This window comes from Furipterus horrens, unplaced genomic scaffold (assembly GCF_987537825.1).
Source record: "Furipterus horrens unplaced genomic scaffold, mFurHor1.1.pri manual_scaffold_3, whole genome shotgun sequence".
Lineage (NCBI taxonomy): Eukaryota > Metazoa > Chordata > Mammalia > Chiroptera > Furipteridae > Furipterus > Furipterus horrens.
The window spans coordinates 36,739,165-36,754,273 of NW_028327173.1; the positions used below are offsets into that span (position 1 = coordinate 36,739,165).

Consider the following 15,109-nt stretch of genomic DNA (forward strand, 5'->3'; position numbering starts at 1 on the left):
AAATTTAATTATTTATTTTTATTACTATAAGGTCTTCCTGCTCCCCTGCCTGCCTTTGAGTCTCTGCCAAGTGCAAGTGATAAAGGCTGACTCTTTTGCTACAGCAGGCTCTGAATCAATAGCCCCTGTTTGTTCTCATTTGGGTGGTCTGTGTTTATTTATACAGTGAAGTCTCTCCATTCTGTTCAGTTAAGTGCTCCTAGGCTCCTGCTCCTTGGTTCTGACCATTGCCTATGAAACTGAACCACAGCAAGCAGTGCAGGGCCTTGCACATAGTAGATGCTAAATAAATTATTGTGAAGTGAATGAATAGCCCTCTAGGTTAAGGTGAAGTGTATTGCTGTAGCTCCAAGTTCTTAGAGTAAGTTCAGGGGAGTAAGTCCAGAAGACTTGCTTTTAGAAAGATTCCAGTGAATTCTTGGTTATTCTGAATTCTTTGGAGAGAGTCTAAATGCCCTCAAATATGCCCCTCACTTAATAGACTTCAGTGCTTTTTACAGATGCAGATAGTGTGTTATAATTTCACAAATATTATTGTGAAAAGTCTCGGGTGCCACAAAAAATGGGCAGAAGTTGGGGGTGCTGGCTGTGGGGCACATCCACCCCGTGGGCTATTGCTGAACTATGTGCCCAACAGGAGCTTGTTTTTCTGTTATTCATCACTCATTAAATTGAATGTAAACTATTCTCATACTGCCCCCCACCATGAGGTTCCTTGAGTCTCTTGGTTGTTTAGATTATGGATAAACAGGCTGCAGGCTTTTGGGTGGTTGCCAGAGAGAAGGGCTGGAGGCAGCAGAGATGAGGAGGAAAGTGGGCCTGCAGGAAGAAGCCTCAGAGGAGACTCCTCAGAGGCTGTAATGCCCACGAGATGCTGGGACCACAGAACCCTCCTCTTCCATTAACTATGCAAGGTGGCAGGTACTGTTCCCAAAGCATGGAGAAGACAATTTTCCTGAAAACAGCAAAAAAAGAAAAAAGATAAAAAAGGAAAAAAAGAAAAAAATACTTTTCTGATTCTGACCTTTTATTTTTAAAAAATACAAAACATCCTTTTCAAACTCTGTTTAAGTTTTCTTATAGCTGTGTTTAGACAAGCTGAACAAATGAAATTTACTTAACAATTCAAATGTAGGGCTTTTGGTTGATTGCTGCATAGTCTGTGAAAATTTTGAATTTGCACTTCAACAAGAATTCTGCCACGAGAATTTATTTGTCGCAAAAGCCAAAAACTATTCTTGTCTCCATCTCTCTTTACTCGCCCTCGCCCTCCTCCCCTTGCCGCATCCATACTGAAATTCTCGTCATTTCCTCAGCACACTCATCCCCTTTCTGTGTGCGTCCCTGCACATGCTATTCCACCATCTGGAATGCCCTCTCCACTCAGTCCATCTAGTGAACAAAACAAGCCTTTAAAACTAGACACAAGAGGAGTTCTGGGAAGATGGTGTGGTAGGAAGCACCAGGAATCTGCTTCCCCAATTAGGCAACAAATACACTGGCAGAATCTATGTAATACAACTACAGTTGACGCTTGAACCACACAAGTTTGAACTGCAGGGTCTACTTATATGTGAATTTTTTTCGATAAATATACAGTCAGCCCTCTGCATCCTCCAGTTTTGCATTTGTGGGTTCAACCAACCACGATCAAATGCGGAGGACCAACTGCATACGTTGTTCTATGCCATTTTATATAAGGGACTTGAGGCTCTGTGGACTTTGGTACCTGTGGCAGAGGGCTGGGTGTGGGGAGTCTTGAAGCCAAGTCCCTGCAGATAATTAGGATGATCATAGTCATGTTTTTTGGGGAAGTCAAAAATTATATGTGGATTTTTAACGGCACAAGGGTCAACTTTATTTTGGAACTCTGGATTCTGTTCAAGGCTTGCAATAGAGAAGGACTGGATGATAAATTGCAGTTAATTTTAGTCTATTTCAGCTCTTATCACAATAACAGCTGCCCATCCATCATTTCCAGCCACATGGCAGGCACCTGTGCATGTATTCCTAGAGCAGCTTGCACACAGCTTGCAGGACCTAGAGTGGGCAAAAAGGATTCTGCCCTCCAAATATCTGGGATCTGCTCTGATCACTGATTCATTGCTTCCTCTGATCATAGACGTGCAGACAAAGAGGTGGGTCGCAATTTTTGTTGTTTCTCACCCCATTGTTTCAAGCCCCTACCCAGGTGAAGTGACATCCAGTGGATTTAAAATATTGGTGCCCTTTCCTGTCCCGCACACCCCTCTTTATTTTTCTTTCACTGCCCCCACCACCCCCACCTCTTGGGAGACAGACATTAAAGGTTTAGGACATTAGAAGGCAAATGCATAGCCTCATGAGTGGTGGGTATGATAGAGAACTTGGGAGGGTCACATTCAGGTTCAAGTTGACATTGTTTGGGTTGGTCTATTGTGCTGTGGGGCTCTACTAGATTGGGGCCCAGTCACTGCCTTGTGAGCAGGTACAAAGGAGCTTCTCTGAGGCGTGTGGGGTGCTCTGAGCACTCCGGGAAAGTCTGCAGTGGGTGTCTGCGCAGGCTGTGGGAGTCGACCAAGCTCTCCCTTCAGTTTTGCACACATATCAAGATAATTTTTGTCCACTGTCAGTAGTTATCCAAAGAAGCCTATCACTTCATATATTTGATTTTCTAAAGAACAGTTACTTGTATTTAAAGCTCAGAACTCAGATGCAAAAAACTTCAGAACTAATTTTAAAAATCACTGAGTTATAGCGGGAACTTCCTGATTCAGAGAAAAAAATACGTGAAGATGCTTACAAGACAGACTGACAGGCATACGAAGACAAGATAAACAGAATTCAGGAACAGCTGACTGCAAGTCAGGTGGTATCTTTGGAAAAAGAAATCATGCAAAAACATTCAAAAAGGAAAGCTCTAATATAAAAAGAGAGAGTTAACAATGCTTGAAAAAACAAAAAGACTCACTCAAACATTTCGTATCTGAAAGCTTCCAGGAAGCTAAGAATGGCACATCACAGTTAACGCTTCAGACTGTAGATGAAAACTGGACACATCTCTCTAGTTCTCAGAAGCAAGTATATATTCAGCTTGCTGGAGATAATAAAATTTGTCATTATAATGAAATGAAATCTTGTGAAGAACAAATGCATGAAGGTGGACAAAATGATCTTTGCTGTCACCAAATGCAGCCCCGAGGAATATTAAAACAGGAGACTGAGTTATGTTTGTGATGGATAAACACTAGGACACAGCTAGGATTCAACACATGAAGCTGTTGTAAATCGGAGAGAATGAAGTTGGTAAACATTCTATACTTAATTTCTCTTTCTTTAGCCCATGGACATCTGCTAGTTCAGTACAGTTTGTCACAGTATCTTGTTTTAGAAAATGCAACCAGATTAAAGTTCATCTGGAATTTATTTTGTGTTTAGGAACTGCTGAGGATTAAAATAATCCATGAAATGTAGCAGTAGTCATTTGGTAAAGGTAAATCAGACTGTGAAGTGTTTTTATACTTGATGACTTGGAAAGAAAGAATATTCTTGTTTCCCTATATTATGGGGGTAGGGTTATCCTAGTCAAAAGTGTCTCAGATTGCAGGACCATAGTATTCTATGACGTAACTCTGCATTTTAAAAAGAGCACCCAAAACTCATGGAGGTAAATGTCAATTCCTAGGGATAATTCATATAATAGAGTTGATGATTTGTACATGCAAGGGATTGCTGGTTTCAATAGCAAGTTTTTATACATGAGATGCTGAGATTTATAAACCTTTTCCTTACTGTCTTTTTTCCTACAGTAAAAACTAAGACATTGTGTACCAGATCTATGCATATTGTTTTATATTGCACAGAATAAAAATTTTGTATTTCCTAATTATATGCTTTAAGGTGAAATATTTGCTTTACAGCTTCTTTCTTTTCTTTTTCTTCTTAAGTAAGGATTTGTACTCTGAAATATTTTTTCACTCTCACGTGAGTATATTTATCTAAAAAAGTGGAAGAGTTGTCTGGTAAGTTTTAAAATAAGAGATCTACAAAAGAAAATTCTCCAAAGTCTCTAGACTTGGAACCTGTAATTTTTATACATTTTATATAACATGTGAAAGCCTGTATAAAGGAGAGCCAGATCCAGCCCACTGCCTGCTTTAAATGGCCTGTGAGCTAAAATTGTGTTTACAATTTTAAATGGTTCCTAAAGAAAGAATATTTCAAGACACATGAAAAGTTATATGAAGTTCAGTGTCCATAAATAAAGTCTTATTGGAATACAACCATACTCCTTTATTTATTTATTATTATGGCTACTTTTGTGCAAACAAATGACAGCGTTGAGTAGTTGTTACAGAGACTACACAGCCTGCAAAGCCTAAAGTATTTACTATCTGGCTCTTTACAGAAAAAGTTTGTCTACCTATAGTCTACAGTAGAGTATATGTGAAAAGTGTTTCAAGATATTAATATGTTGGAATAGTTTTTAAAAACTGTTTCAAAGGTTCTTGTTTTAGAATCTTTGTCAACACTGTCTTAAGAGGAAGGAGGTCAAATCACTGAAGAAGCTAAACAAACTGTTGCCCCACAGTGTTGGCAAGGAAAATAATCTTGTTTCAAATTATGTTGCAGTATGATAAAAAAGATCCATTAGTGTGAAAAAAAAAAAAAAACCCTACATATACAGAGAAAATTAGAGTGTGACTACATGTACCCAGGGAAAGGCTTAGAAAAGACCTGGGAAGACCCTTAATTTATATCTCAGGATGATCCTCAGCACAAAGACAGAAAACAACAAAAGTAAAAAAAAAAAAAAAAAGCAAAAAAACAGTAAATCCTGAGGAAGGGAGAGAATCTGATTTCTAGAGTTACCATATTATTAGATTCAAATGTCCAGTGTTCAGAAAAAACAAATCAGAAGGCATACAAAGAAACAGGAAAGTATGTCTCATTCAAAGGGAAAAATAAATCAACAGAAATTGTCCCTGAAAAAGACCTACTGGCACTTATACTAGACAAAGACTGTAGAACAGCTGTATTAGAGATGGTCAGAGAACTAAAGAAAGATGTAGAGAAAGTCAAGACAATTATGTGTGAAATAGAAATATCAGTAAAGAAAGAGAAAACTTAAAAATTTTTAAAATTCTGGAGCTGAAAAGTACAATAACTGAAATGAAAAATTCACAAGAGGGATCCAAAGGAAGATTTGAGCAGGTAGAAGGAAGGATCAGTGAACTTAAAGATAAGACAATGGAAATTTCTCTCTTACACATACATCCTGGCTACCAGTATAAGAGGAGGACAATACATTGGAAGGCATGGTTTATGTGGACAGAACAGGACTGGAGATTACCCTCTGAAATTTTCACCTAAGTGACCCTGTTGGGGTGTGAAAATAATTAAGAGAGGGGAGAGAGAGATAGAGAGAGAGAGAGAGGAGAGAGGAATGTGGCTGAATTCTTATCGTCGTCGGCAGCCGTCCGTCTCGAGAGACGATGGTGTAGCTTCTCAAGAGTCTATCTGCACCGCCGAGAATGGCTGTGCAGTCCGACTCGGGAGTGACATCGTATCTGTCTCCTCCCGTGTTGAATCGACATCTTGTGATGACGCTGAAGCTACAGAGCCTGGGCAGGGTGATATGGAGGGTCTGCTGTTGCCCATGCAGCAGACCCCCCCTCTCTTCGCAGCTGAAGGGTCCAAGGGAAAGACGGAGTCAATACAGCTTGGCTTCAGGTGCGCCGCAGGAGTTGCCGGTGTTGACTACAACGTCAAACCGCCTTAGGGACTCCGGCTCCGGATTTTCTGTCAGGGTTTACTCCCTTAGCCTTTCCCCTGAAGAGGTATGCCGCAAGGCAGCGGAGGTTTTTTGGAGTCAGAGTTTTCCTTCTCTGATGTACCCTGACTGGAAGATCGAACCAGCGACACTTAGCTCGCAGGCCGACGCTCAATCCACTGAGCTAAACCAGCCAGGGCCAATGAATTCTTATAGTACTGTGATAATTAATGTAAATGGATCAAGGCCAAGCCATGATATCCAGATATTTGGTTGAAAGTTATTATAATGTTTCTGTGAGGGTGTTTTGAATAAGATTAACACTTAAATCAGGGAATTTAGAGTTAAAGCAGATTACCCTCCATAGTGTGAGTTGGCTTCATCTAATAAGTTGAAGACCTTAATAGAGCAAAGACTGACCTCCTCTGGGCAAGAAGGAATTTCACCAGCAGACCGCCTTTGGACTTAAACTGCAGTTCTCGCCTCGGTCTCCAACCTGCTGGCCTACCCTGCCGATTTTGGGTTTGTACCTCTATAACCACATGAGCCAATTCCTTCTCTCTCCCCCACTCTCTCTCTCTACACACACATGCACACACGTGCACAATACATCTGTTGGTTCTGTTTCTTTGGAGAACCCTGAATATACAATTACCTTCCATGCCAAGGAGTCCAGATGGGAGCCAATCAACCACAGTAGAATGTTGGAGCCCTGTTTGAATGAATATTTGTCACTTCTTGGCAGATGTGGCACATTACCAGGAAGCCAGTTCAGGACACATCAGAATGCCATCCCTGACTTCTTCCACTAACCCCATTAATCCATCTAATGACTGATCTGTTTCCTGTATCATCTCCCTTACTGCTACCACCCTAGTCTGAGAGATCCAGAGAAATCCCCAGCCCACTACACAGGGCCGCCGGCAGCCCAACTGTTGTGAACTCCCAGCTTTGATCCCGCCCTTCCCAGTGTCTGCTCCATGCGCCAGCTGTGCAGAGCTCTTTGCCACGACTCGTGGAGTTCATGCTTCTTTATGCCTCTGTGTTTTTCATTCACCCAGCAACCTCTAGTGAGGACTGATCTTGTGTACTTCCTGTGCTAAGGGCTGACCACGTAGTTCTAGGCGTTCAGGAACTCAGGGTCTATGGGAAAGGCAGACCTGGAAGCAGGATAAGTGCGACCATGGGTTGACAGTGCCCCAAGAGGTCTGTACAGGCTGCAGAGGGGAGAAAAGAAGCTGATGGTAAAAGCACTTCGCTGAAGGTGGGAACACCATGATTTCACACATGTCCTTCCCTTGGCTGCTTTGTGCCTCTTCCCCACAGGACTTATCTCGCAGCTCAGTATCACCTCCCCCCAGGTAAGCATCATCGCTCTACTCAGTGAGCTACTATAGCTCTACTGAGGCTCTCCAGGGCTCCCTAACATTTCATACTTACTACTTTGCTCATTTATCACATCGAGTAAGACCACCACCACCACTCATCAAGTGTTTACTCTGTGCTGAGCGTGTGCTTGCCCTGCAACCACCTGTGCAGCAGGTGCTATGGCATCGCCACTGACTCAGAGGGGTCAAGTACGTCGCTCAGCATCTCGTCGTTCGTGAACTTAACCACTTACAGCCTCAGCACCCTGCCTGGCTCAAAGTAGATAGTACATGTTTGTCTAGAGGAACTATGTGTTTCAAAGTGCTTGACACTGCAAGCTGAATGGAATGGAATAAAATAAAATAAACTAGAAATATTTGTCAGGGAAGGCTTCCAAAGCAGAGGGTGTTTGTTTCTCTTTTGCCATCACTGGTGTTTCCTAGTCTCTGGGAGAGGCCCAGAAGAGGGAAGCCAGGTTGTCTCCTTATCAGGACAGGTCGCAACACCTTGTAGCCACCAGCTGACACAGTGTGGAGCTCTGAAGCTCTGCAATCACCTGAGCGAGAAGCTCTGCCTGGTGCCATGTCTCTGTTTCTCTGTGTGCCAACTGGGGTCTCCCCTGGCTGGAGCTGGTCCTGCTGAACGCCAAACATCTGCAGACAGGATTTTCAAACAGTTGGTTCAAAGCTCTGAGCTTTTGTGGCCTCACCCAAGTGCCCAGTTGTGGGTGCCAGGCTTGTTTTCCGTGGCTACTAGCTCCAGGGTGGTGGAAAGTACAGTAGACTTGGACTCAGAGGCTGGCTTTGGGTCTCAGCCCTGCCGCTTTACAGTTAAATGATGCTGGACCTCAGTTTCCTTCGGTGTGAAATGGAAATGACGAGTGCTCCTACCTCACAGGGCTGTTAAGAGAAGTAAGACGATACATGTGGGACATGCTTTTAACTGCTTTATGCTGTAACACGCAGAGATTGTCAGTAATTCAAAGAAGCAAGAGTTCCTCAAACCACAGCCTCAGGCTGATGTACGGCGTGAGTACGCCCTTCAAATAGCAATGCCAGGATGTCTAGACAACCCAGTCGGTTTATCTGAGTTCATTATATTGAGATCCACAGAACAGGAAAAGTACTTGAGCTGATTGGACCAGACGGAGGTATTTATAGAGTCACCTTGGAACTAGCCCAGGATCGGGAAGCAAAAGTTCTGGAAATAAATTCTAGATCCCCAGTTTCCATGTGTGTAAACTAAGCAGTATTTTTTCAGCTCTAAAACTGGGGCTATAATCTCTAATTTGCATGTGCCCTGTGACCCAACAATTTTACTCTGGGATCATGTCCCAGAGAAGTTCTCTTACAGGTGTGTGAGGGGCATGTAGGAGGATAGTCACCATGGTGGTGTGTGTGGCAGCAGACAGCAGAGGTACTGAAGGCTTCTGCCACCAGAGGAGTGGACAAGTACATGGTGGTGCATGTAGCTGTGGATTTCTGACAGCAGGCAGAGGCAAAGGACTAGATGTATATTCAGCAATACAGATGAGTCTTCAAAACAGTGTTGGGTAAAAACAGAAGAGGCAGAACCCCTGCATCACACAACACCATGCACATAACTAGAAAACATAAGCCCACACAAAACAAGAGAACATATTCTACACGGATACATGCGTATTCACAGACCTATATCAAATGCATTAGAATGGATGCCTATGAGAGGAGAAGAAGAGGAGTGAAGATTAGTGATGAGGGGAAAAATAAAGCCAGAAGAAAAGCATTGCATGGACCGATGACAATAATGGGCTATTAACCAAGACGTATGATCAACTCAATTTCCTGCATCAGGAGTTTTTGTTTTTTGTTCTAAATCCTACCGCAAGGTGTTGTCGGAATTATATGCATGCATAATAACATTCACAAAGGTCCCTGGAACAGCACTAGCTACTAGCGCGTGGTAGATTCTCCAGAAATGGCAGCTCTTTTTGTTATTTACTCATGGAACACATATGGATCTACTTTGTGCTGAATGCCATGCAAGGTGTACCAGAAAAGACAAAGACTGTGTATCTCTCAGGGGCCTGAGCAAGGAAGAGGGGATGTAATATTGGCGTCTGGGATCACAGAGATCATGCTGTCAGTCCCCCTCATACTGAGGCTGAAAGAAGTGACTTGCCCAGGGTCACACAGCAAACTAGTGACTGTGTTAAGGACAACTGTCCAGGTCTCCAGGGCCCTTTCCAGAGCATTATCCAAGCCAAGTACATCGATATGCTAGACCACAGGGAGGCTTGTATTTCCCATCCTGCCTTTCACCCCAACATTCTTCCCTGAGGCCCCTCCTTTGTTTATACACTCAACTGTGTGTGTGTGTGTGTGTGTGTGTGTGTGTGTGTATTTAATGGAGAAGGGAATTAATCGATTGTTTTAAAAATGCAGTTTGGTAACTAAAACCTTTCAGAACAGGAGGTTGATGGGGAGCAGAGAAAAAGGTCTGAGCCCTGGCAGAGATGACGCTGTAAGGATGACCTCTGCTCTTCCACTTCTGGGTCTGCCCAGCTGCTTTAGTGATCCCAGAGTCTCCCAATAAGAAGCAACCTCACCCCCCAGCCCCAAATCTTACCACCCAAAGGCCACTCCAAGAAGAGAAGTGTCCCTATAATCCCTTCTAGCTCTTATTATCCTTTAGTCAGCCCTAAAATATCCTGTTTCCCAAAGATGACAGGGATCCTCCAGAGGAGGAGGAGTAAGAAAGTCTCTACTGGAGCCCAGCTCTCTGAGATGAAATGGAGCGGGTGGGGGGATCTCTGGGTCTGGCTCGCAGGGTGCTGTGTCTTGGGCTGCAGGTCCTTGTGATGGCTCCAGCTATGTGAGGAGGTGGTCCGACAAGTTCAGAGAAGGAGGGGTGGACATGGCAAAGGGGAGGGACAGGTCTCTAAAGACTCTGCCAACATCTTCTCAGTCTTGATCCACAGGACTTTATAATAGGCTTTCCTACAATTTCAGGAAAACCCTGAAGTTTTCCCATAGATTTCAAAACAAGATCGACAAAGAATGGAATAACATAGTGATTTTCCAGGATGAGCCCAGTCAGTTATATGTCAGATATGAAGAGAGATGAAGGGAAAAGAATTCTCTCAGTGACTGGAACTCGTCTCCTGGGGCCTCGGCACAGCCCTGAGCTGGGATGATGGCAATGCTGAGAAGAGCATGGCTGACATTTACTGAGCACTTACTTTGTCCCCTGCTAGATAGTCTCCATTTAGCTCTCACACAGTAACCTATAAGCTGGGTGCTGTTATGTGCCTATTTTACACATGAGGAACTAAGACAGAGTTAATGACTTTCCCAAGATCACACTTCTGGGAAGTGGTGGGGGCAGGGGAGTTTAAATCCAGATTGTCTCCATCCATAGTCTGTGGACCTAACTGCTAAACAAAACAGCAGCTAAGCCTCAGTCTGGTGTTTAGGAATCTCCCAGCATGTGGCTGATTACGCAAGATAAACACATGTTTTCCATTTGGGACAGGGATTTAAGCACCCATCATTCAGTGCTCGTTTTCCCCTAGGAATATTTCTTAGAGAAATGCATTCTAGGAAGACATCAATCTACAGCCTTTGTAGCATACTTTTACTTTTTATATTCTCCCTAATACTTTATGGTGTGCTCTCTGCTAAACAACAGAACATATCATGGGGTTTTATTTCAGCAGTGTTTTTCAGCACTCTCAGTAGCAACACCGCTAATGGAATGTTTGGGTAACATTATTATGACATATTTAAAGAGATTTTAAAACACAAAAAGTAAACAAAAGTCACCACAATATTCAAAGAAATTCTGGTTTGTATAAATCGCCAGAGCCTGGTTCAGACAACACGAACAAAACTCGGCACGGATTTCCGTTTATCGCCTACAGTGGCGCCACCGTGTGGCAAGAATGTAAACATCGTCCACCATTGAATAACGAGCTTTGAAATTCTGTGTCCAGATTTTTTTTTTAAATAAGGGAGAGTTGCATTATTTTAAAGTTATACACATAAAGTCAGGATTTATTATAATTTAATATTACACTATTTCAAATTGTCAGGGAACCTCTAAAGCCAACTTCGGTTGATCAAAGAAGCTATGTGAGGTAGATAGAAATTCTGGCAACATGAGATTAGGTATCACAGAGGGGCCTTGTTTACACCCCATCTAGCAATTCCTCAAAAATATGATAACATATTTTGCTCTACAGACCAAAGATGATAATGTTCATGATCTTTAATGGGGATCTTTGCATTGCCACTGGGTCACCATTCAGAAGCACTGATCTCACTACAGAGTTGGAAGTTGTGTGTGATTTTTAAAATATCATACTACCAAATTTTTGACATCATTTCCTTTTGACATGATTTGTTCTTTTCTTGTATAATCTTTAAAAAGTCTGACTGAGGTTTCTGTGCGGTTGAATTCCGTGAGGTTTTTACTAACCCAGAGCGCATGCGCATGTATGTGTGTGTGTGTGTGTGTGTGTGTATACACACACACACACACACACACACACACTCACACACATATTCCTTTGTTCTTTGCCCACTGACATTGGCAAAGAGGCACAAAGAGAACTGGAGCCTGAGGACCCATTGAGGAAACAAATGTTTCCATTGGAAAATGGTCTTTTATAATAATCTATCACACCTTGGGCACATCAGAGAAGGAAAACTCTGACTCCAAAAAACCTCCGCTGCCTTGAGGCATACCTCTTCAGGGGAAAGGCTAAGGGAGTAAACCCCGACAGAAAATCCGGAGCCGGAGTCCCTAAGGCGGTTTGACGTTGTAGTCAACACCGGCAACTCCTGCGGCGCACCTGAACCCAAGCTGTATTGACTCCGTCTTTCCCTTGGATCCCTCAGCTGCGAAGAGAGGGGGGGGGTCTGCTGCATGGGCAACAGCAGACCCTCCATATCACCCCGCCCAGGCTCTGTAGCTTCAGCTTCACTGGAGAGGACACTCCAGCGTCATCGCAAGATGTCGATTCAACACGGGAGGAGACAGATACCGTGTCACTCCCGAGTCGGACTGCACAGCCATTCTCGGCAGTGCAGATAGACTCTTAAGAAGCTACACCATCGTCTCTCGAGACGGACGGCTGCCGACGATCACACCTTGGATGCTGGACCAGGCCATCATTTTTGTGTCTTGAGAGTTACCCTCCCTCTGTCTGCCCAGTGTTGACTTGACGCTGTGGGTGGAAAGGCCTGTCCCCACCATGGAAGTCCACCAGTGAAAACGGTGACAGTTGGAGGGTGCTGAAGTTGAGGTTAACCTTGATCACCTGGAAGAGGTGAGGACACAGTGGAGTACAGCAGAAGTCAAGAATCTACTGCTACAGGGAGAGGGGCCAGTGCCTCCCACAGGAGGTATTCTGAGCTGTGGGTGAAGTCTGTACCTCCCCTCTTCCTTTACAGCCCCGTTCTCCACTGCATCATTGTAACCAGGGATCCAGAGGCATGGCAGCTCAGATGACCAGACCCATGGTTGAGATGCATGAACTTCGTCATTTGGACCCCTTGAAAGGTACACCTTCTACATCTGTAGACTTTTATGCAGTAAGCTCTCTATGCTCTGACCACCAGTTCTTTTCCTCCAATAGTTTTGAGTAATGTTTCAAAAAGTGAATTCAGGTTAGCTCTAAGTTAAAAGAAAAAGATATATTTTAACCTACTGTGAACTCCTCATCGACTGATTCAATCAAACATCTAGTGTATTCATAAGTGAGTTGTAAAAGTGTTTTTATGTATTAGTCAAGGTTCTCTAGAAAAACAGAACCAATAGGAGATAGACAGATGGTAGATAGATAGAAATTTATTATGAGGAACTGGCTCATAAGATTGTAGAGTCTGAGAAGTCTATCTGTAGGCTGGATGCCCAGGAAAGCCTTGAGCTTCATGTTCAGGTCTTAAGGATTTGTAGTCACCACTGAATGAGAGTCACAGCTGGCTAGTGGTCTTCCTGTTCAACCAGGGGTTACCTAAATAAACAAGGACAAAGCTGGAGACTCAGAAAGCTCCGGTCCAAATTCAAAGGTCTGTGAACCAGGAATGCTGATGTCCTTGGGCAGGAGAAGATGGATGTCCCAGCTCAAGCAGAAAGCTAACTCACTTCCTCCCCATTTTTTGTTCTTTTCAGACCTTCATGGATTGGATGATGCTCACTTGTACTAATGAGAACAATCTTCTTTGTTCAGTCCACTGATTCAAATGCTAAGCTCTTCCAGGAACACCTTCACAAACACGTCCAGAAAAATGTTTTATCAGCTGTCTGAACATCCCTTAGCCCAGTCAAGATGACACATGAAATCAACCATCACAATGGGGCAGGGAGAGAACATTTTTTACACTTTGGTTTCACTGCATTTTATTTAAATATTTTCTCACATACTCAGTTTCTCTTTAAAAGTTTGGAGTTCATTACAACAAATCGCATTAAATCAGTCAGCACTTTTTAAGGCCTGGCCCATATGTTTCCTTATTTCAAGTTATATTTGGTCCAGGTAAGATCTAGTAGAAACAGACAACTTGAAACTTACAGGCCAACTCTCGGTATTAGTTCCTTTCATTTCTCTGAAGATTTAGGTGGTCACATTTATTGCCTTTGTTCATTCTTAACCACTGGATCTCTTTCTCATTGAAATGGAACTCTTCTGCTATCTATTTAAGGTTTATTGTTTTTAATAACTTTGGTTTTGAATAAGGATATTACTTTAATCTGACCACTATGTTCTTCTTTTTCAGAGTTAATTAGAAACAGAGCAGAACTCTGGGATTACTTCAAGGCAGACAATGTATTCTTCAGAATTTTTCTCTGAAGAGGAACATTCTTGATACTTTCACAGCAAAATATGCTGTTTCTGGTCTTCCAGCAATGGTTATCCTCAACGTGATATAGGCACCAGGGCCATCCCAAGGAAAAAGAACGAAAACACCTACCTGCGATGGGCCCTGTGCTAGACACCTGGGTACATAAATGAAAACAAGATTCCTGTCTTGGAGGGCCTCAAAGTTTATTGTGAGAGATGAACTGATAATTAAATAAATCATAACACAGTTATATTTATAACAGTGATGTGAAAAGTGCCATGGAATCACAGAGAGAGGAATTCTTTCTTGTGGGAAGGAGAAAGGATAAGCATTAAGGAAGACTTTGTTGAGGCTGCGAGTTTGAAATGGGGTTTGAAGAATGTCAGAGCATGCATCATTCGGATACACCAAGACTGCACATTCAATCCCTGGTCAGGGCACATACAGGAAGCAACAATGAATGCACAAAAAAGGGGAACAACAAATCGACATTTCCCTCTCTCTTTCTCTCTCTGTCCCTTCCTCTCTGTCTCTCTACAATTAATCAATCAATAAAAAAATAAAAAACAAAACAAAACAAAACAGAATGTCAGAGTGTAACTAGGCAGAGATGCTTGAAAAAAACATTCCATACAGAGGCAGAGCTAAAAAGTGGCATGGAATAAAGACAGGTTCTGGAAACTTCAAGTAGTTCAAGTGTTACTGTGGCATAGGTTACTGGGGCGGGGGGTGACATGATAGGAAGTGGAGAAGCAGGTGGTGGTCAGAATTAGAAGACCTTGAACACCAGCCTGAGGGGTTAGATTTGTTCTTATCAGCAATGCACCAGGCTTTTGAGCCCCTTTTGAATTTAATTTAATTAATTTATTTTTTAAAAATATTAAAAAAATTTATTTTTAGAGAGAGGGAGAAAGAGAGGGAGAAAAACATCAATGTGTGGTTGCCTTTCGTACACCCTCAACTGGGGATCTAGCCTGCAACCCAGGCATGTGCCCTGACTGGGAATTGAACTTGCAACCCTTTTGTTCTCAGGCTGGCACTCAATCCACTGAGCCACACCAGCCAAGGCTGAGCCCCCTCTTTTAGCTGTTATATTGGGTGGGCACTATTCCTTGGCCCTTTATTTCTCGAATTGTGCCACTGCTCTTCTCCGGGGCCACTT

General features: G+C 42.9%; 1 pseudogene; it reads left to right on the forward strand.

The window, feature by feature from the left end:
- Window positions 1-2,341: 2,341 nt before the first annotated feature.
- On the forward strand, window positions 2,342-3,216 carry LOC150014920 (transcription factor A, mitochondrial pseudogene; annotated as a pseudogene).
- Window positions 3,217-15,109: the final 11,893 nt, after the last annotated feature.